Source organism: Ips typographus, linkage group LG14 (genome assembly GCF_016097725.1).
Source record: "Ips typographus isolate SLU linkage group LG14, UJ_Ityp_2.0, whole genome shotgun sequence".
Taxonomy (NCBI): Eukaryota; Metazoa; Arthropoda; class Insecta; order Coleoptera; family Curculionidae; genus Ips; species Ips typographus.
The window spans coordinates 6,621,581-6,645,454 of NC_138435.1; the positions used below are offsets into that span (position 1 = coordinate 6,621,581).

General features: G+C 33.4%; 2 long non-coding RNA genes and 1 pseudogene across 15 annotated transcripts in view; 2 read left to right on the forward strand and 1 right to left on the reverse strand.

Moving 5' to 3' along the window:
• LOC145737826 (uncharacterized) overlaps positions 1 to 1,687 on the reverse strand; it is a 297,082-nt gene extending 295,395 nt beyond the window's left edge. For 4 of the 14 annotated variants that reach the window (XR_014180506.1, XR_014180501.1, XR_014180503.1 and 1 more), the window contains exons 1-2: positions 1,517 to 1,686; positions 1,232 to 1,427 (exon numbers count right to left, since the gene is read on the reverse strand). This is a non-coding gene — a long non-coding RNA (uncharacterized LOC145737826). Of the gene's footprint in view, positions 1 to 1,231; positions 1,428 to 1,516 lie in introns of all 14 variants that reach the window. The other 10 variants (XR_014180505.1, XR_014180498.1, XR_014180496.1 and 7 more) reach the window with 6 other exon arrangements.
• A 157-nt stretch (positions 1,688 to 1,844) lies between these two features.
• LOC145737828 (uncharacterized) lies at positions 1,845 to 6,662 on the forward strand. Its single transcript, XR_014180509.1, has 2 exons — positions 1,845 to 2,609; positions 2,695 to 6,662. It is a non-coding gene; the product is annotated as an uncharacterized LOC145737828 (long non-coding RNA).
• A 6,221-nt stretch (positions 6,663 to 12,883) lies between these two features.
• Positions 12,884 to 13,827, forward strand: LOC145737494 (uncharacterized; annotated as a pseudogene).
• Positions 13,828 to 23,874: the final 10,047 nt, after the last annotated feature.

Genomic DNA, 23,874 nt, shown 5'->3' on the forward strand with positions numbered 1-23,874 from the left:
CTGTAGCTCCTAAAAAATGAAATAAAAAGTTCAGGTCCGTATTTGAAAAATCGAAGTTGATGATGGTATCTAAAAAACGAAACGTCGGAGCTGAAAACTAAAGCTGTTTTCTTGAAGAGCATAAAAAAGTGCCTCCAGAAGGTGCCATTGATTTTCCAAAATAATCAATAATAAAGTAGTAAAAAAATAAAATAGAAATTTGACTTTTTTGGTTTTCATCAGATATCTCCGGAAGTAATAAAAAATTTTTGCCTCCTTTAACCAAAGCTCTAGCAACTATAGTTTCTGAGATAGCAATGCTAACACCTTGAATTTGTAACACCCTGTATATTTTTGGGTCTGGTGCGATATAGGTGCAACCATATTTTTGTTTTTTTTTTTTTTTTTTTGATGAAATTGATGTCATATTGTTTATTTAACTTAGTTCTACCCAAAAACGGGTGGTTGGAGCTGTTTGTTGGGAAAGGAATAGTAAAAAAATGCCTTTGAAAGTGGTCAGGTTACAAAAAGTACATGAAGGGTTTAATAGTTAAATAACTTGAAAATTTGTAAATTAAATAAGTATTTTTAATTTTTACATGCAAAGTGACACTTTACTATCTATAATTACAGTTGACAATGTTAACCTTAGTGTCAGATTCAAGGTCAGATTAGTACAAGGGGCAATGTTTATTTTTTGTAAATGTATTGAAAAAGATGCATGGTAACCTAGTGCTAACCAGAGTGGCTGATTCATATATGTAGCAATAATTATTAAGATCTCAAAAAGAGAAAAAATATGGAAACTTCCATTTTAACAAATTAAAAATCAATTTTTAGAATGACTTTACTAATTTTGAACAGAAAAACAGTTCTGTTTGACAACATTGCTAGGGTTGTTAGGCACCAAACAAAATGTTCAACAATCAGGCACGGTACCGATCAAAAACAAGTCATTTATGTTTAGTATGGAGAATGCCATAGGAGTTTTTCCTGTGTGAAAGTGATTCATCCACCCTTATTTTGGTAAAAGTAAGTTAAATAAACAATCTGACATGGATTTCATCAAAAAAGAACTAAAAATAAGGTGGCCTCTAAATTGCACCAGAACCATATTTTTCTTAGCTGTTAATTTCATGCTGAAAATTGAATGTAACTACAAACCTTACTTTCATTTAGTATAATTCTAACTTGCTTTAATTTAACGTCTGCATAAACCCACCTTTAATTTAAGTAAAATCAGTTAACTCACCTTAAAACTTACTTTTTTATCCACCATTGTAATGTAGTTGCAAAAATTGCACATGATTTGGCTCTTCAACTTTATTGATATGTTGCACTTCTTGGTGGGTAATATGGGCCTCAAATAGGACAATTTCTTCAAAGAAGTTGTGCTTTCTCATCCAGATGAAAAATGGGAAAGTATTCAGCATATACGGGATAAGATTCTGTAAGATTTGTTAAATTTGTAGTAATGCAGCCATGTTGGTTACACAGGTTATGTATCAATTTGCCACTGTAATCAGTGTTCTCTTACCTGGGCAAGCAGCCGTTGTATCCATTGTGCTTATGCATATCAAAAACTCTACATTTCTACATTTGATTTTAGTGTATAATCTTCGTCAATTATTAGATAATTGTAATATAAATTAAAATAAAGTACAATTATTTTAAGCTGCATGCTGCATGCATGGCAATTTTTTTGACAACACGACAAAAAGCTAGCAATGCATAGTGACAAGCTGACAGCTGACAAGTCGGAAGTTTAAGGCGTATTTTGACGGCAGTACTAACCTGAGTTTTACGTTGTAGTAGCATAGGGCGTCTTTTTTTATCAGAATGAGTTAAAATGAGACAGGCATTGTAAACACTCGCAACACAACAGAAATGACAGATCGAAGATATTCAGCCGAGTTTGGGATAAAGCGATACGCTGCATGACGTCACAGTGGGTGCTCGGGTGTACAATATGCAATTAAAACCCAGGTGGAAGGTTGAAGGGGAGCCAGAGGGAACAGCCGTTGTCCATGGTTTGGGTCTTGTTAACTTTAGGTATCCACGAATTTCGAGTTGTTTCTTTTTTTTTAACATGTAGATTATGGCTTATACACGTATGGTAAATCCAAAACCGACCATAGGAAAACCGTGTAACGGACAGAGAAACATAGATAAATGCATGTGCAGGAAAAATATCAAGTAGGCCAAAATTTGAGCGAGTTGCCAAACGCCTAAGTATCTAATACCGTCGACAAAACCAATTTTGTTGTTGGATTGTTCCTAATTTATTTCCATTCATTTGGATAATCTGTCTTCGGTCAGCGAGCTGTATTTAGTCCGATTTCTGTCTATTTGTTTAACAATTTGAATGAAATTATTTATTTTTCATTTAGCAGTCGAATTGCTATAGCGCTACCACACCTCCCTATATTTCATCTGTCATCTGCGATTAAAATCTAACCTCAATTGTCAAATTAAAAGTAAACAAGAAATCATTTACAGTGACAGGCATATTAATACCAGAATGGACTCCTATTAGTCCAATTATTGTAAGATTTTAGGAAAACATGAACAAATAACACTATTTACACAATAGTAAGAGTTCCTCTAGTTGGTGGCCTTCTCAATTTAAGGTAGGAAACTCCCCCCAGACAATTCGTCAGTGAGAGAATAGCAGGAGACTCCCCTAGTGTAGTGTTATTAAAAAGTTATTTTTAGGTAGTAAAGCCGATTTGCTACCTTAGCCATACAACATCGCAACTTTTATTGAGTCTAGAGTCCAGTTACCAACAAAGCCACATTTAAGGAACCAGCTAACAAATGGGGTGTACAGTATTCTGTTGTTATTAGCAAAGTTACTTAGTTGAATGACAATGATATAATAAGGTGTAAAACATCTAAAAGCTTCAGTTCACTAGACAATATACAAGCTATCTGATCCAGTGTTCAGGTTGTGTTCAATCAATTTGCCAAAAGATATAATACTTAGATCAGTGCTCCATTTTAATTAAATTGTAAACAATTTTATGGTTGCTGAGCAATTTTTTGTGTGACAAGCAAGTTCATCCCCCAACTTGGTTGCTGTAAAATGAAGTGTAAAGTTGGCTAATGACTGTGCTTTTTAATTTACAGTTGTAGTTTCAGATCATGCACACAGGGTTGTAACACAGAATTCATTCTCCCACTATCTGTATTGCTAAGGAATGCAACCAAGGATGTACAGGGTGATTGATTGAATTTTGACCACCCCCTTAACTTCCATAATTTTGATTTTAGCAAAAAATGTTAAATACAAAACTAGTAGATATTTAGGTCTACTTTATTTTTAGATAAACAGTTATTACACAGGGTGTCCCTAATTTGAGTAACAAACCAAACTTATGTTTTTTTAAATACGATGACCCTCTTTTTATCCGATATTTGAATTCTACGTCAAATTCTAGGCCTAATTGATGTAAAATGTCTGTATCGATATTCAACTGTTTCCCCACCAGCGTCCTTGATTGGTTGAATTTTGACCACCCTCTTAACTTTCTTAATTTTGATTTTAGCAAAAAACGTTAATTACAAAACTAGTAGATATTTAGGTCTACTTTATTCTTAGATAAACAGTTATTATACAGGGTGTCCTAAATTTTAGTAACGAACCAAACTTATGTTTTTTTAAACACAATGACCAACTTTTTATCCGATATTTGCATTCTACGTCAAATTTTAGGAATTGATGTAAAATTTCTGTATCGATATTCAACTGTTTCCGCAGCATCTGTTACTTTAACAATGTTTCCTCGACTATGTGATTAAGAGTTAATTTAGTTACTCAAATTTGGGGCAGCCTGTATAATAACTGTTTATCTAAGAGTAAAAGTAGACCCAAATATCTATAACTGTTGCTACAACTAGTTTTTTTACTAAAATCAAAAATACGGAAGTTAAGGGGGTGGTTAAAATTCAATCAATCAAGGACGCTGCTGCGGAAACATTTGAATATCGATACAGACATTTTACATCAATTAGGCTTAAAATTTGACGTTGAATTAAAATATCGATTAAAAAGTTGGTCATTGTATTTAAAAAAATCATGTTTGGTTTGCTACTTAAATTTGGGACACCCTGTATAATAACTCTTTATCTAAGAGTAAAGTAGACCTAAATATCTACTAGTTTTGTATTTAACGTTTTTTGCTAAAATCAAAATTAAAGAAGTTAAGAGGGTGGTCAAAATTCAATCAATCAAGGACGCTGCTGCGGGAACAGTTGAATATCGATACAGACATTTTACATCAATTAGGCCTAGAATTTGACCTAGAATTCAAATATCGGATAAAAAGTTGGTCATTCTATTTAAAAAAACATAAGTTTGGTTTGTTACTCAAATTTGGGACACCCTGTAGAATAACTGTTTATCTAAAAATAAAGTAGACCTAAATATCTTCTAGTTGATGATTCACCCTGTACAAGATGATTGATTGAATTTTGACCACCCCCTTAACTTCCATAATTTTGATTTTAGCAAAAAACGTTAAATACAAAACTAGTAGATATTTAGGTCTACTTTATTCTTAGATGAACAGTTAATATACAGGGTGTCCCAAATTTGAGTAACGAACCAAACTTATGTTTTTTTTAAATACAATGACCAACTTTTTATGTGATATTTGAATTCTACGTCAAATTCTAGACCTAACTGATGTAAAATGTCTGTATCGATATTCAACTGTTTCCGAAGCAGCATCTGTTACTTTAACAATGTTGACTCGACTATGTGATTAAGGGTTAATTTAGTTACTCAAATTTGGGACACCCTGTATAATAACTGCTTATCTAAGAATAAAGTAGAATTAAATATCTACATCTAAATTAATACAACAAGTTTTTTTACTAAAATCAAAAATAAGGAAGTTAAGGGGGTGTCCAGAATTCAATCAATCAAGGACGCTGCTGCGGAAACAGTTGAATATCGATATAGACATTTTACATCAGTTAGGCCTAGAATTTGACGTAGAATTCAAATATCGATTAAAAAGTTGATCATTGTATTTAAAAAAACATAAGTTTGTTTCGTTACTCAAATTTAGGACACCCTGTATAATAACTGTTTATCTAAGAATAAAGTAGATCTAAATGTCTACTAGTTTTGTATTTAACGTTTTTTGCTAAAATCAAATTTAAGGAAGTTAAGGGGGTGGTCAAAATTCAATCAATCACCCTGTACTTAATAACTATTATATCAAGTCTATGATTATATCAGTTCATAAAATAATGTAATATGGTTATTTGTAAGTATAATAGTGTGTTTTATCATAGGAAATACAATAACAAAAAGTTTTCAATCAACGTATCTATCTGCCACTGTAACCAAAGTGAAGGTGCAGACACACATGCTCATAAAAAGGCCTGCTTCTTAGCATATGCCAAGAATCATTGTACCCTTCAGCTGTTCACAATTCCTAGCAATAGGCATGCCTGCTTTAAGTAGACACTATGTACTTTATGGCTTGCTCATAAGCAACCGATCTTCAGATGTGCCAAAAGCATGCCCCCCTTCACCTATGCTCCAGATAGTAGGTATACTAAAAAATCTAAATACGTATTGCTATTTTATGAGCATGATATTTGTAGCAAACCATGTCCACACATGCTGCTCCACACAAGTAGCAATTGGTCAGTAATAATGTATGTATGTAATACTAATGACATGCTTTTGTGTTTTTATTGAACATGTTTGTCTGCACCTCTATTCTTAGAGTTTAGTTGATTCCTTATGATTATGAATAAAATACATAGTTAATATTTTACATAGCAAATAGGTGTTATCAAATAATAATATGGTCTAGGGGTTTTACCTTTAGGCATATTTTGGTATTAACTTGAGTTTTAAGCTGTAGGAGTAACATAGCATATCTCATTATATCAGAACAAGTTAAAATAAAGTAGTCAAGATAGACAATGTACACAAATGCCAACATTTTTTTTTTGTTATAACCTACTTAAAAATTAAATTGGTTTCATCGAGAATATTTTTGACCTTCTAATGAATGGAAACATACACTTCTATTTTGTTTAAAAACATGCTGTTTAGTATAACTAAAGGAACTTGTGTTGACAATCTACAGTATAATGTAAAACCCACCATGTTTATAACATACAAGAGGAGAATCAAAGGGCAGTTTTATAAAAATAAATGTTACTTAATATTTTTCTTAATTTCCTTCTATTGATGTTACTGATGTAAGAAAGTTATGGAATGCTACTAAATATTTAATTTAACATTATTGAACTGTCTTTAAGTAAAAATCTGTTCTTTTAAATAGTATGTATGTAAATAAATGTATTAAAATTGTTTGTAAAAGTGTTGGTTTTTTTAAAAAGGCCACAAAATTTTAAATTTTATTTTGTAGCAGGATTCTCTCAAAATTTCAAAAATCTAGACTAGGCTAGTTTGGTACAATTAATTGAATTATTAATACATTATCATTTAGACCACTTATCTTAATAGTATTCTATTAGTTCTTTAGTACGCAAACTCGAAATCATAGTCATTATAAAACAATTATGGATAATCAAAAATTCTGAACGCAGCCTGTCAAAAGTATTCGGCCCAACGCAAAAATCAACGCGGGCTTATTTTCAAATGACATGTCGTTTATCCTTTGTTTTTCAAATAAACATTTTGTATTTGCAAATTGAAGTTTTCTTGTTCTGTTTTATTACGTCCTTATACACTACCTATTACACTATTATTATACAGTGTGACCCATTTAGAATGGAAACACCCCTATAAAATTTTAGGTTATTAACCGATTTCAATGATTTTTTTTTTGAAATAATTAGGAATGAAATGTCTATTACGGGAGAAAATTTTAAATATTTATTTCAGTTTTCAGGTCATATGACGATACTTTTTCTTGATAGAAAATGGAGAATTTTTATTAGCGATTTTTTTATTGAAAAAATTACTACGCCACTGGATCTATAGTGCTTTCAAATAGCTGTGACCAAAATTTCATGAAAATCCATTCATTAATAACAAAGTTATGACAAATTAAAATTCAAAAATCCTCTAAGCTAACGGTCACCTAAAGAACACCCTGCATCAACTGTTGCCATAGAAATGGTGTTACTATTTTACTATTTACTTGTTTATTATTAATTATTAATTGATTAATTTCTAAAAAAAAAAAAAAATAAAAAAAAAAAATAAATAAAAAAATTTGGTCACAGCTATTTGAAAGCACTATAGATTCAGTGGCGTAGTAATTTTTTCAATAAAAAAATCGCTAATAAACATTCTCCATTTTCTATCAAGAAAAAGTATCGTAATATGACCTGAAAACTGAAATAAATATTTAAAATTTTCTCCCGTAATAGACATTTCATTCCTAATTATTTCAAAAAAAAAATCATTTAAATCGGTTAATAACCTAAAATTTTATAGGGGTGTTTCCATTCTAAATGGGTCACACTGTACTTTTTACATTACTGAATATTTATTAATTAGATAAGTGAAATAAATTACCTAATTAACGGTTTGCGCCCCAGATAAAGGTAAGGCTTAAAATGCTTTTAAAATTACATTTTTGGCAACATTTTTTGAGAGAGAGAACGAGTACAAATTATTAAATGGTACTATTCTGGTGGTACAGTGGAGGAAATTATCGGAAGATTCATATTTATGTTTGAAAATCGACCTGTGCCAGCGAGTACGACAATTAAAGATATGGTCTATAGATTTGAAAATACTGGGTGTACGCAAAACTGTACCAAATGTAGAGATCACGATTTTCCGCAGCCTCCCGAAGGTATCCGTCATCCTCGAAAGGAAAAAATCAAGAGCAGCGCGAAACGGCAGTTTACAGTTTGGCAGAAGTCAACTTCCCATGTAATAGTACTGCTATTACTGCGGAGCTTGTCATTGCACGAACTACTGTGCGAAATATTTTAAAACGGAACAAGTACCGGTGCTATAAGTTACGCACAACACAAGAAATATTTCCGGAAGACTGCGAAAAACGAATGTTGTTTTGTGAAGACATTATTGAAAGGTCTAACCAAGACAACACTTTCATAGCTAATATTTTATTTACCGATGAGTCCTCTTTTTCCTTGCATGGTCATCACAATCCGTCCGTTACTGTGGCTTATTCAAGGGAAAATAGGCATATAAGCGTACCTATTCGGACTCAATATCCGCAAAAGGTCAATGTTTGGGCTGGCATTTTAAACAATCATATTATAGGATCTTTTTTTATTGATGGAAACTTAAATGCCAATAAGTATTTAAACCTTTTAAGAGATAACGTGCTACCAGCTGTACATAATCTGAACATTAACTTGCAGGAAATCTGGTTCCAGCAAGACGGTTAGTAGGTACAAGCATTTTTGCACCAAACATTTCCAAATCGTCTGATTTGCAGAAATGGTACTGTCAATTGGCCTCCTCGATCGCCCGACCTCGCCCCAAATGACTTCTTTCTTTGGGGGCATGTAACCCAAAAACTTTACGGTCATCGTCATATGAGGGCTGAGGATTTAGGCCAATTGCGACAGAAAATAGTTGAAATACTAGGTTCTATTTCTAATCAAACTTTCATTAACGTGCGTCAGGAATTTTATGACAGGTTAGGCTACTGCTTGGCTAAAGCAGGAGATTTATTTGAGAACGAAATCAAATAAATGTTACGTTATTATTATTCTCTTACCTATCATTCCTTTCGAGTTTTCTGCTGTTCTTGCCACTTCTGCATAAACAATTTGTTATAAGCGTCCCTAAAGAAATAAATCTGGTGCTCAAATCTGGCATTCTGGCCAGTTAACAGTACCATCACGCCAATCCACCGTAAGAAAAAAAGAATGATTTGGACAGCCGCCATGTTAATACCAACACATGGTCATTCGTCGATTTAAATTTATTTCTTTATTTTCTTCGTTCTCTCTTAAGAAGTAGCGTATTTTGTCGCGTTAATATTTCCAGCAATAAAAAAGACCAATATTATCGCCCACAATGTCACACCAAACATTAACCATTCAAGGTAGGGACCTTTATTTTTCAAAAAAGACAAAAATAATAAAATGTTCTTGCGAAGCGAAGCAACGACAATTTAAGTTTTTTTTTTGAAAAACGTACATTCATCATACACATAGGGTCAACTGACCAGTCAGTGAACTTCACCTAGTAAATGAACAAAATCCCACATTTTAGCCAAAAACAAGAACTCCTTACAAAATATTATATTCCTCTCTTTCTCTAATGCTAACTGCGCATATCAACTACGCCGTTCATTTATTGGAATTTCAAACAAGTGCAACCAGTGTTGCCAGACCTACTGTTTTAACAGTAGATTTACTGTTTTAACCTTCAACCTTCTGTTCTACTGTTTCCATGATAAAATCTACTGAAAAAATTACTGAGTACAACATGCGGAAAAAAGTGGTATTCTTCCCTCTCTACTACGATTTTACCATCAAAAGTCCAAAGAATAGCTAATAAGTAATAATATAATAATTATTACCAACCGGCGGCGATGTTTACAAATTTTTTAGGCCATTGACCACCACTGCCATCTATGATGTATACTCGATAAAACAATGACGTTAATAGGCAATCTGGTCCCCGTAGTTGATTGTGTATCCTGTATTTTTTTACTGTTTACATCATTTTACACGTACCGAACGTTTAGTGACTAAGCTTGGTTTTGTTAAAAACGTCTAACGATTTGTTTTAGAAATAGCCCAGCCGAAGATGAGCAGGTACTTAACTTTTGTAAATTTTAATGTTAGTCCCTACTTAAATTGTAAAATATTTCTAGTTCCGAGGATGGTTTGTCAGGTGGGGAAGGGCCGTCTACTAGCAAAACCCCTGCAAAAAGAGCAAAGTATTATCAGAAATACAGACGCGATTGGGAAAAAGATGTAGAATTGGCAGGTTGGCTAAGACAAGGAAAAACAACACGGAGGCATTTTGCACTGTCTGCAATAAAGCTATTAATATCGGTTCCACTGGCAAACAAATCTTGTTGCGACATAAAGAAAGTGCTGTTCACTTAAAATTATCAAAATCTGCCAAGAAACAGCCCACGTTAACTTCCATGAGTAGTTTTAAAAAGACAAGTTCGCTTGAAGAAGCAGTTAAGAAAGCCGATATACATTTGGCCGCCTATGTTGCTGAACATAACATATCATATAATGCAATAGATCATTTGCCAAAGTTAATAAAAGAAATTTGCCCCGACTCAGAGATTGCCAAGCAAATTCAGTGTGGCCGTACCAAATGCTCAACAATTGTTAAAAACGTAATTGGTAAACAGAATGAGTTGGACGTTAGGAGTATTTTACAAACCAAAAAGTTTTCAATAATCATTGATGAGTCGACAGATAGGTCATGTACAAAGCATTTGGCGATAGTTTGTAGGTATTTCGATGATGAAAGTAAAAGGTAACTGTTTTATCAGATTTTTAGATTACTTTTAAGTAATAACAATTTTAGGATTTGCGACACCTTTCTAACACTAATACCTATGAAGGACGCTAGGGCACAAGATATTTATGGAAATATTATTAGCTATTTTCTGAACAAAAAAATACCATATAAAGAAAATCTAATTGGCTTTGCCTCAGATGGTGCAAGTGTGATGACAGGCAAGTACAATTCTGTGATGAGCCGATTTAAAGAAGAAGTGCCGAACATATTCTTAATGCGTTGCATCTGTCATAGTTTTCATCTATGTGCCTCGGCTGCATGTGAAAAATTACCTAGAGGGGTTGAAGATATAGTTAGGGACACATACAACTTTTTCTCCAACAGTCCTAAACGAATTGAATCTCTGAAAGAGTTTCAGAACTTCACAAATTCATAAATTACTTCATCCTTCACAAAGTAGTTGGTTATCTTTGGAAAGTGCTGTGGTAAGATTATTAGAGCAATATGATTCTTTAATTTTATTTTTCACAGATACGTTGTTTACCGAGCGACTTCTTACGGCAGAAGCAATTTTAACTCGATTGAAAGATCCACTAACAAAATGTTTTCTAGAATTTCTGGAGTTTGTATTACCGTTCTTCAATAATATGAACAAAGAAATGCAATCTTCTAATCCAAAAATACACAAAATGCATGCAAATTTATCTAGTATTTATAAAACATTATTAGAGTGCTTCATAAAAAGAGAGGTAATTCTTACGACACCGATAGAAAAAATAAATTTTAAAAATCCACATAATTATCACCAGTTAACAGACGTTTATTTGGGCGCTAAAGTGGCTTTATCTGAGAAAAATTTATTCAGTGAGCAAAAACACATTCTGCGTACACGTTGTTTGGATTTTTTTGTCGAAAGTTGCGTTCAAATTAATTTAAGATTTGATTTTAGTAACGATATTTTCAAAAACTTAGCGATTATAGATCCGATTAATGTAATAGCTGGTAATACCCCTAGTATTGTTCCCTTAGCACAGCACTTTCCGAATATAATTAGGGACTCGGAAATACAGACACTAGATAATGAATGGCGTTTACTACGTAATACAACGATCGGTTTAGATCATTCAGCCAGTATAGAACACTTTTGGGTTACTGTTAAGAATAAGTGCTTTGGAGACAACTCTCCTATGTTTTTAAATCTTTCAAATTTTGTATTAAATGTGCTTACCTCACTCTTCTGCTAATGTTGAGAGACTTTTTTCGCAAGTCAACTTATTAAAAACTGACTTACGGAATAAGTTATCCACAAGTAGCATTATAGGGTTGCTGCATAGTAAAAGTTTTTTGTCGAGGTCAAATAAAAACTCGTGTTTCAATTTCGACAGTAAAGATTTAATCAAGTGGCACAACTCGAAAATGTACAAAAATGAATCCGAGCTGACGGACTCGGAATCAGAATTAGAATAATTTTTTGGTTAAGTATTTTTTACTTCCTGCGTTTTAATTTTACATTAAGTTTAGCATAAATGTGAGAATTTATTTTTTGTTGATATATTTTTGTGTTATTTTTAAAACTGAGTATTTAATAAATAATCTACTGTTCATATACATCAATCTACTGTTTTTTTTTACGCCGTTCTACTGTTCGGTGAAATAAGTATCTGGCAACACTGAGTGCAACAGTGATATGTAAAATCTCGAGCGACGAGGTGGTGGCACTGCGTGATTCCTGTGGACGCCATATTTGTTAGCGGTGAGTAAAAAACATGTGCTAACCAAAACTTATTTTAAAACTTTAAAATTCTATAAAACCATCTGCTGTAGCTTTGTTAACACTCTATATACATTTAGCAAGTATCTTTTCATCCAGGGAAATTAATATTGCATACATTTATTTTAATAATTTCTATGTTCAATTAATAGACCGACGAAATCATCAAAAGCTAAAGAATGAACATTGTGTTCATTTACTGGGTTTTGGCGCAATTTTCAGAAACATTGTAAAATGAGCCTTATAGTAGGCTAATATTCGTAGGCAAGTTCCTTATTTAGATACTTTTAGTCTAGTCATGTAAAATCCAGTTATTGAACGCCATAATAACCTGTTTATTAAGTGGTGTTCATTCATTAGGTGTGTTGGTTTTTCGCTTCAATAATGAAAAGTGGGAACCTATTTAATATTTGATTACTAATTTCACTCACATCTTTTCAGATGGCAGCCAAATATTTACGTTTTAAATACTCTGAGGAAGACTTAGCCAATGCACTTGCTGAAATTAACTCTGGAAGCATCACCTTAAACAAAGCGTCTTCAAAGTATTTAATCCCGAAATCAACACTTCATAACAAAATAACTGGTAAAGTTCCTAACGCACGAAAAATGGGCCCTTCGCCAATTTTAACTTATTCGGAGGAAGAACGAATCAAGAAATGGATTTTGGATAAAGCCAAGTTAGGATTTCCTATTCACCCGAATGAAGTAAAAGACTCAGTTCAAAAGGTTTTAAAGATTGCGTCTAGACCAAACCCATTTCTTGATGACAGACCAGGAGATAAATGGTTGAAACTATTTTTACAACGGCATCCTGAAATATCAAAGCGAAACACGGAAATAATTTCTAAGAGCCGGGCTTCAGTAACAGAAACTGCAATTAGCCAATGGTTTTCCGAGCTAAAAAAGTTTATTGACGATAAAAATATAATGGACATGATGACCGATCCAAACAGAATATATAATGCAGATGAGACTGGCATGCGAACATGTATGAAATCAGGATTAGTTTTGGGCCCGAGGAGCAGTTTTAAAAACCTTTACGAAATAGCATCTGGGAACGAAAAGGAATCTATAACCGTGCTATGTAATTATAGTGTAGCAGGCGTTGCCGTTCCGCCAATGATCGTCTTTCCATATAAAAGAATACCAAAAGAGCTGTCGTTGTCCGTTCCAGCAGAATGGGCTATTGGCAGATCCGACTCGGGATGGATGACCTCAGCAACATTTTTCGAGTATATTGCAAATGTATATTTATATATGTATTTTTCCTTGGCTGTTAAGAGTGAGAATTGTTTTTCCGGTTATTTTATTCATAGACGAACATAAGTCTCACTACAACATGGAGCTGCACGAGTTCTGTATAGAGAAGGGAATAATTCTCTATTGTTTATACCCTAACTCAACTCATATCTTGCAATCCTGCGACGTCAGTATTTTTCGACCCCTTAAGGCAGAATGGAAAAAAGTGTGTCGAGAACACAAACAGAGTTCAAATACGCATATTACACGTCATAATTTTAGTTTGCTTTTTAAAAAAGCATTTGATAATGCTTGTAAGGTCACCACAATTACAAATGGATTTAAGATTTGTGGTTTGTTTCCACTCAACCCGGATGCGGTAGATTACACCAAGTGTATATCTAAATCAAGATTATGACTCTTGCCTTAAAGTGTTGGAAGAATTTTTAGAGAAAGATAAAATTAACGAGTATGAAAATAGACTTAATGATTGTGAACAAGAAGACATGTACTTATTTTGGAGACTTTGTAAACAAAAGGCAGGACAAGAACAAGCCCCCATCACTGATGAATCGAATCGAGATACATATTTACCCAACTTATACAAAGATCCTTTAAATGAGTCATTTATAAATGACCTACCTTTAGAAATAAATGGAATTGTATATACACCAGTTCCAATCAGCCCTCTAAATAATACTTATGGTACTATAGAAGAAGATGTTCTACTTTAAAACATCTGCACGGATGTCATAGGACTTAACCCCAACAGAGCCTCAATCGAGCCTGATCTAGATGCTGTTAATAAAAAACTAAAAGTCAACAATGATGTAAATACTCAAAACTGTGATAGTACTAATGTCTGCAGGGAATTTCTAGATGATGTTCTGAATAAGATATTTGATACAATCGATAATGTTCGCACTGTACCTGAAGAGGCATTTGATAAGACTGACACAAAATGTGATACTAAATGTAAGGTTAATATAATTTCAAATATTGTTATAGGAAATGCTCAAGAAACTGTACTTAATAACCTCTGGAATGAACATCTATATTGGCCACAACAAGAAAACAAACCAAAGAACAAAGTTAACAGTCGTGTGATAATGCCATTTGCCATAACTTCCGATAAATGGGCCCAGTATCATAAGGAACAAGAAATGAAGAAAAATTTAAAATGTGAAGAAGTAAAAAAGAGGAAAGTTGAAAGAGAGGAAAAGAAAAACCAAAAAGAAAAAAGTGGTAATATTAAAAACGCAAAAAATAGTCGAAAACGTAAAATGGAAAACATTTCAAAAAATGAGTCTACAACGCTGCAAACAAAAAAAAGAAGAGAAACAAGACAACTTTCTGAAATCAATAAGTGTGAAACAACAACTTTGGGCGAACAAGGAATAATAGGACAATTGAATCAAGGACTTCAAAATAGCGACAATGGCGATATTAATCGGAAATCTAAGAAGCAGAAATCGGCTGCAACCAAAATATTTATTATCAATGACTATGTGGCGGTTAGATATGGAAACAAAGTATACCCTGGAAAAGTGATGAGTATAACTGAAGATGAGTATAAAATAAGCGTAATGGAAAAAAAATTACAAACAAATGGCAATGGCCAAAAGTACCTGATAAAATCTGGTACCAGAGTAAACAAGTGTTAAAAAAAATTCCTGAACCAAAACATATTTCAAATGGTTTATTTTCTGTGGAAATGTGAAGTTTTTTATAAAGTATTACTAGCTTCTAAGTAAATATATGTTTTTAAAAAAATTGTATTTTTGTGTAATAAAATAAAATGTTCATTTATTGGAGTTTTGTTGTTCAATGATTAGGTTGATCTGTTCATTTACTAGGAATTGTGACATTGTTACACAAATACTAAATAATATTAAAACCAGTTATCCTCCATATAGTACTGTTTCCATAATACTTAGGAGAATAAACAAACAAATTAATATGTAAAAAAATGTAAGTACATTTCAACCTTATTCATAATTTTCAATAAATGTAAAAGAAGAAGTAGCCTTAATCGTTCATTTACTGGTCAGTTGACCCTATCCAATTATCTAAAAGAAAACTTTTTGACGTATTAATGTCTTACCCGACAAAAAAAATATTGTTAAATATTGATGACAGGACTCAACGCGTAATCTTATATGCGAAAAATATTACCAGTTGTCCTCAGACATTACTTAAGGTAATAAAGCAAAAGACTTCTCGTTTCATGTCAGAATTTATGGCAAAGATAAAAGCTGCTCAGTATAAAAAGGATCGATTTATTACTGAAAATTCAAAATGGCTGGAAGGTACTATAACATTTCCTATGTTCTTACAATCCTCCAACAAATGCAAGCCAAGAATTGGAAGACCTACAAACGATTTTTTACACAGTAGCGAGAGAACCAAAAGAAACAAAACTAAATTAATTCGTTCTACAATGAGTTCAGCTGAACTGACATATGCCGCTCAAATGAGCCTTAGAGCTGAGGGAAGTGTCGACGCTGCAGCCATAGTAAAAGAAGTAAAGTTTAGTACACCTACTCAAGCGTCGAAATATAGACAAGCATTCAAAAGACGAGAAGGGGAATCACTGTATCTGTCTGAAGATAAAGCTTTATCCGTATTAATAGAAGCTAAATTGACTAGACATCAATACAATATTATTAGAGAAGCAGATAAAAAGAAATTTCCGTCTTACAAGAAAATTCAGGAGGCTAAAAAACGTTGTTATCCGTCAAAAGAGCATATGCAAATAAACGGCAAAGTGGCCGAGGTAAAGCTACAGGCACTTCTCGATAATACTGTGAAACGCATTGTTGAAGTTCAGCAAGAGGTATTGCATTCAGTTACTGAAAATGACGACATTCGATTAACATTGATTTCTAAGTGGGGATGTGACGGAACTTCTGGTCAAAGCCAATATAAACAAAAATATAACTACGATGAAGAGTTTGATGATGCCTCTATATTTATAACATCCTTTGTACCTCTTCGATTAATATATGAAACCCCTGAAAAACATATAGTTATTTGGCAGAACCCAAGAACCAGCTCACCACGATTTTGCCGGCCAATTAGGATACAATTTATCCACGAAACTCCTGTCATCATCGTTAGAGAAAAAACATATATAGAAAATCAGATAAAAGAGCTTCAGGCTACAAATATAAACTTAGGAGGAAAGCTTCTCAATATATCTCATAGTTTATTATTTACCATGATTGACGGAAAAATTTGCAATGCGGCATCGTCGACAACGTCTACACAAAATTGTTATATTTGTAGAGCAACATCAACATCTTTTAACAACATTGATCTAGTTCTGAAAAGAGAAATTAAGCCATCAACTTTGTCATTCGGTCTTTCTAGTTTGCATGCCTGGATTCGGTTTTTTGAGTATTTGCTACATTTGTCCTATAAAATGCCAATTAAAAAATGGCAAGCAAGAGGTGTGGACCATAAGAAGGTAGTTGCTGAAACCAAAAGAAAAATTCAGGAGCAGTTTAAAACGCGAATGGGTTTGATTGTTGATCGCCCAAAACCTGGATTCGGTAGCTCAAACGATGGAAATACTGCCAGGCGATTTTTTGAAAATGTATTTATATCCTCTGAAATTACTCGTATTGATGCAGATATCACAAGACTAAAAATTATTCTGCAGACCATTTCATCTGGCTTTAAAATAAATATAGATAGGTTTAAAATATTTAGCCTGCAAACAGCTAGATTATTAGTCGAAAGATACCCATGGTACAACATGCCCGCAACTCTCCACAAAATTCTTGTACATGGACCAGATATTATTAAGTCGTTTTGCCTCCCTATCGGACATTTATCCGAGGAAGCCCAAGAGGCGCTAAATAAAAGCATCAAGCAATACAGGGAAGGTTATGCTCGTAAATGCTCTAGGCAGCAAACACTTGAAGATGTGTTTAAAAGACTTTTGGTAACATCGGATCCGGCAATTTCTAGTATACGAAAATTACCCAAGAAGAAAAGCAAGTCATTTGAGAAGGAAGTTCTGGACTTACTTTCCCCAGAAGAAGATGAATCGGAAACTGATCAAATGAACTCTAGTGATGAGGGCAGTGCTTCTGATGTGGAACTGTGTTAAGTTTTGTTTTGAATAGGACTTTGTGATACATAAAAATGTCAACATATTGTTTATGAAATGTTCACATTATTTCTCTACTTTTTGCTGTTCGACTTTTGTTAATTAAATTATTTTATTTTTTAGTTGTTTTTATATAATTTTCCTATTTTCCTCTGTTAATCATTTTACTTGAAGAAACGAGGCGAGGCGAGGCCGAGGCCGAGGTTATTTCAGCAGCAGAGGTAATTTCACAATTTAAGGATGTGATCATGTATTGTTATGTATGTGTACCTCTAAAACAAGCAAAATAAAAAATAAACTATTATTATATTATTTCTCAAAATCGATTAGAATAAATATATTTTTTGAGTAGAAATTTATTTGACCAATAAAAGAAATTCTAACTAATGCCGAATTTAAGAAAAAAAACTCTCTGAATCAAGATACTCAATAAAAATATAGGTATTTTCTTTAAAATCAAGTCCAGGAAACAAACTCACATTTGTTTTTTTTCTGAATATTTTAATGATGCAGAAAAAATTATAATAATCATAGAATTTTACCCAGTTTTATGTTATAATTATGTCAAATTTAATAAATTAAATATTATTTTTAATGCCAAACCTTTAATTTATTAGAATTCTGGTAATAAACATTTCTGCCACAAATTTAGAATCTTGCCCCTCTGTGCATCGTTGGAAAGGGTATTTAATAAGGAATTAATTGCACTATTTTATTTGTACATTTGCTTTGAATTGAGACCATATGATATACATGATAGCATATGAGAATAATTAAGAAAAATGGCCATTGTTATTATAAAAGATAAAAATAAAAACATTTTTTTGTTATTTTGGTCAAACTGCTGATAACACTACCGAATACTTGTTTTCCATTCCATGTTTTTGCCAGTCGGTCAACTTGTAAGTTCGTTTTGAAGGAACATTGTCAATATGGTTTACACGACTGCCGAAAGAATAGAAATTGTACGTTTTTAATTCAAACATAACGACTGTGCACGAGCTGCCGCGCGCGCTTTCAATGCAATCCATCCAGATAAATTAATTGGTCATTAGTATGTCTTAAAGACGATGCAAAAATTCATGGAAACTGGTTCAGTGACAAACAAAAAACATTAACCTGAAAGACAAATTATTAATGAACCAATTGAAGTTGCTGTTTTGGGACACGTTGCAATGGATAATAATCAGTCTTTAAATCAAATTTCCCATGCATCGGATGTTTCGACAAGCAGTGTATGGAGAATTTAAAAAAAACACAATTTTCATCCATACAAGGTAAAATTGGTTCAGGAATTAAACGAAGATGACTATGATAGAAGACTACAATTTTGTGAAATTATGTCTACTAATCTGACAAACAACGTAAACTTGTTGTACAATATTTGCTTCTGTGATGAGTGTATGTTTTTTTTGAATGGAAAAGTGAACAGGCATAACTGTAGGTATTGGTCAGACACGAATACACATTGGTTTAGGGAAACCCATACCCAATATCCACAAAAACTTAATGTTTGGGCAAGTATTTTAGGAGACCACATGGTCCACATTGGTATTTTAAAGCATTCTGTTATAGGTAAATTCGACGTTAATGAATCAATCAATACAAATATAACAAAGGATTCAATGTTTTGCATTTCAGAAAAAGGCGGATCAAAAAATGGTAAGTTTCAGTCCGATTTTCCTATTCAATCGAAAATGTTACATCCTAATTTACAGAGAAGTAACATAAATGAAATCGATAATATTGATTATCGAAGAAAAGTTGCGATGTTTAAATCAACTCTAAAACTTCACACCAAAGTAGAGACACAGCTGACCAAGTCAAATTAAAAAATGTAACATTCCCAGTATACGAATTTTGTGGATTACAATATTCAAAGCAAGATGTGTGCTTTTAGCATTTCTATTTAGTAGAAGTTTGTATAAAAGTTAAGCTAAAAAATCAAATAGTTTGGAGAAAAAATTGAATTTTACATACTGTAGCATGCTATTAAATTAATTTTTACATGTCTTCTAAATCGGAAGTTAAAAGTTAAATCCACACTGTAAAACAACGGATTGTGGTATTTCGATGTCGAAGTCAAGCATTCCCGATAACGACAAAAAATGTGCCGATGCGGTAAATGAAACTTCTAATTGTCGACAAATCATTTTTTACTTACTATGTGTAAGTCTCCGCTTTTTTTAAAAAAAAGCACAGTGAAGAAATTAAAAGAGGATTTCGATATGTTTCCACCGTTCAAAACAAACAGTACATTAAAAATCGAAGGTTATTATTTGGTTGCTTACAAAAATCGCGACATTAGTGGAAAATAAAGTAAAGCAGACTAATTAGTTCTATTTGATGCCGCGTGCCGGTGTGACAGACTTGCTTTATTGCACTCGTCTCGTCGCATCGCCGCGAAAGTGTCGATAAAGAAACTGCTGATTGATACATTTTAATGTTATGATATTTATTTTGTTTAAATGCACATGATAATTTACCTACATGGAATAACAAGTCGGAATATTGTATTGGCTAAGCATAATTAAATTTGATTTTACTATGGAAAAAATGACAACTGATTTTAAAAGTGACCCAAGTTTTTTTTTTAATACGAATGATAAATGATACATTTGTAATAAAGTATTTCTGAAGTGATATTTAACACATTCAACACACATACTACTCGAATGAGACGATAAGACCCACACATCATGATAATGTGACTTTACTTTTAATTTATTTCAGCTGAATTTTATTACGTTAAATAATTAAGGTGAAAAACGCTAACTGAGCGTAATACCTTCTTATGTAAGTGGCACATAGAGTTTGTTTCTTTAACCGACCCATTGTAATGAGTTTTATGAGTACTAAAGTTTCGACTTACATGCAGTTGAACTATTTTTGGTGCATCTATACGAAGATGTCCAGCTCACGATTCGTAATTAAATAAAATAATTATTGAATTGCCAATGAAAAAATATTGGTATCTATTATAAAGGAGTAATTTAAATACTCAAGAATTCAACAGGAAAAACAGTGTAATTCAATGTTGGTAGGAGTATTAGCTCCTACCAACGTAGTAGGTAGTCTCAAAGTAGTTGTTTCTGATTTTTCCCTTCTCAGTTGAGAAGTTTCTGATACAGAAAGGTCTTTACATGTTGAGAGATATTTGTTTTAGTGCCACACCGCAATACTATTTGCTGTGATCGATGTTAGGGCGCTGCATGAATTTTTCTTAACAAACAAACCAAAAATACTCGTTGAATACGAAATTAGTAGCAGGCTGAAATGATTGTGTGTATGCTAAACCTTATACATACGTTTATTAAGTTTTGAAAATTGGGTCTTTGAAGCAAATCGATACTAACCTTCTTTAAACTCGGATATAAAAAGGTCCATATGAAGTAGCTAAACTTGTCAACATTTTCAGGCAACGGAGATTCCTATTCCTGACAGCAACCGGTTATACGTTATCCTGGAAATTTGCGTATTAGTTGCTTTAATCGTTTACCTTAATTCCGTTTATAGGATCGTCTCATTACGATGTACAATAAATTGTACAGATTTCTAGCAGACTGACTGTAAAGTAATGCATTTTTTTGAGGACCGAACCGGTCAACGATCGATGCCACGGCTAGACGATATTTTTTCTCCGTCATATCAGGGTGTCTGCGTCGCACTCATGCGTTTCTTAAAACCCTGGAAAAATCGGGCAGTCGGAAAGTAGTAGTAAGCCGAATTGGTCGTTCCGCTCTCCGTTTTTTTCGCATTTTTGTTTTGTCAGTTTATACAGTCCACTAATAAAACTAAACCAAATTAACCAACGGGGTTTTATTTAAAAACTGGGTAGTTTTACCCAAGGGAAGAAGGATTCAACATTTTGGTCCTTCGAGCCGGATGATTAGAAGTTCTAATCAATTTATCCAGACTTTGGATTAGCGGTGACTTTATTGGGAAGTAACACCGTTAGGGCAGAAGCGAAAAGACACAGGAAGGCGAATAGGTGCTACTACGATAAGGATTCAAGGCAGGGCCTCTATGGAAGCTGATAGAAGGAAGGAGAAAAAGTGTGCGTATTGAGGTAGAGTACAAGCCGTAGGGTAAGTACGATTAACAATTCATTTTGTGGGACATTATTAGGTTTACAAAGGTCATCAAGGTATTAAATGTAAAAGGTTTCACTTGAGTTGGGGTAATACGTTTAAGGTTGACTTATACAATACAAAAAAAGGGTACATTTGATTATTAATTGTAGTTACAATGTCGGATTTAACTAGTTTAAAGCGTAAACGGGGCATTATTAAGGGAAATATTACAAGACAAAATACTTTTATCAATAGTTTTGATGAATCAAAGGTTAACGAACTTGCAGCGCGGCTATCAAGAGTCAATGAATATTGGGATGAATTTGAAAGTGTTCAGTATGCTATTGAGGAGTTGGAAAATGGTGAAGAACAAGATGAAGAAAGAAATGCTTATACTAAACTATTTTTCGAAGTTGTTGGAAAACTAAATAGTTTAATGCCGATTAATAATGCAGCTACATCATCCTCCAGCACTCAATCAAGCAATGTAAGGGTAAAAACGGAAGTTAAGCTTCCGCCTATGGAAATTCCGTTGTTTAATGGTTCCTACAGGCAGTGGCTTGAATTTCATGATACATTCCATGCGGTTGTAGATAGTAATACAAATTTGTCGGATGTTGAAAAGTTTTATTATTTGAAAAGTGTACTGAAAGGTAACGCGGCCGATGTGATTCATTCTTTAGAGGTTTCGTCCACGAATTATCAGGAAGCCTGGAGTTTATTAAAGGAGCGGTATGAAAACAAAAAGATAATAGCTTTAAGCCATCTAGATTCAATGTATAACTTTCCACCAATGGCGAGAGAATCAGCTCCGGAGCTTCGTAAATTCGTTGACGAAATCAAAAGAGATTTGAGGGCTTTGAAAACGCTAGGGTTAGGAGTGGATAGTTGGGATGTTTTGCTGATCTATATTTTTGAAAGAAAACTTGATCCATTGACTAGAAAAGAATGGCAAAAGCAGAATGCTACAGATTTTTCCGCGGACAATTTTCCAACAATAAATGTATTTTTAAAATTTCTGACAAATAAATGTTCAATTATAGAAACTACCAATAAGGTTGTGCAAACCTCGGAAAATAAATTCGGAAAAATTAATGAGAGAGCACCAAGGTTAAAAGGAGACACATTAAATAGTTATGGCGCCTTTCAGAATTTTCGCTGCGTGGTTTGCAAATCGTCTGAGCATTATATTCAGAGATGTAAACAATTTCAAGACATGTCATTACAAGATAAAAGATTAGTTGTAAATAACAACACGCTGTGCTGGAACTGCCTGCGGACCGGGCATAGAGTACAAGCTTGCACATTTTCAGGTTGCTCGTACTGCAAAGGTAAACATCATAGGCTATTGCATGTAGAAAGGCAGGAAAATTCAAGAGAAGTAGAGGCAAGTCAAGGAGGTAGGAAAAATGAGGACAATAACAATCGGAGTTTTAGCTTTAATGGGCATAGTAGAAATAGTGAAGGTATTCAAACAGTTAATAGTAAAGCAAAATATCAGGAAGTTCTACTGTCAACGGCTTTAGTTAAAATAAAGGATGCAGAGGGACATTTTCATGAAGGTAGGGCTTTGTTAGATGGTGGATCGCAATCATCGTTTATTACCAAGGAATTTAGGAATAAATTAGGGCTCACTATGAGAAGAACAAATATTTCTATTTTGGGTATAGGAACAGGGGCTACAAATATTTCACAGATGACAAAGGGTAGGATTATTTCAAAGGTGTCAGAGTATAGTGCAGACATAGGACTTTTAGTGATCGACAAAATTTCCAATGACATTCCACTGACCAAGGTTCAATTAGTTAATATAGACTTACCCCAGGGATTTCAGTTGGCAGACACTAATTTCAATTGTCCTGGAAAAATAGACCTTCTTTTAGGAGCTCCCGTATTTTGGGACATTTTAGGAACCAACAAATTTAAGTTACGTGAAAATGGTCTAATAATGCAGGAAACAAAGTTAGGATATATTGTAGCAGGGCCTCTTAATTTTGATTATAAAAATGGTGATTCTGTTAATTCGAGCTCATGTCATCTCGTTTCGAAACAAGCCGTGCAAGACCAACTGGAAAAATTTTGGGTTATGGAAGAAATAAGTAGGGATCAGCCAAGGTCAAAGGAGGAAGAAGAGTGTGAAAGCTTCTTCACGAAAACAACTGCTAGGCACACGGATGGAAAATTAGTGGTCAGGTTACCATTCCGTCAGAATGCAGTTGGATTAGGTAATTCAGTAGATAATGCGTTGAAAAGGTTTCATTCTGTAGAGAGGAGA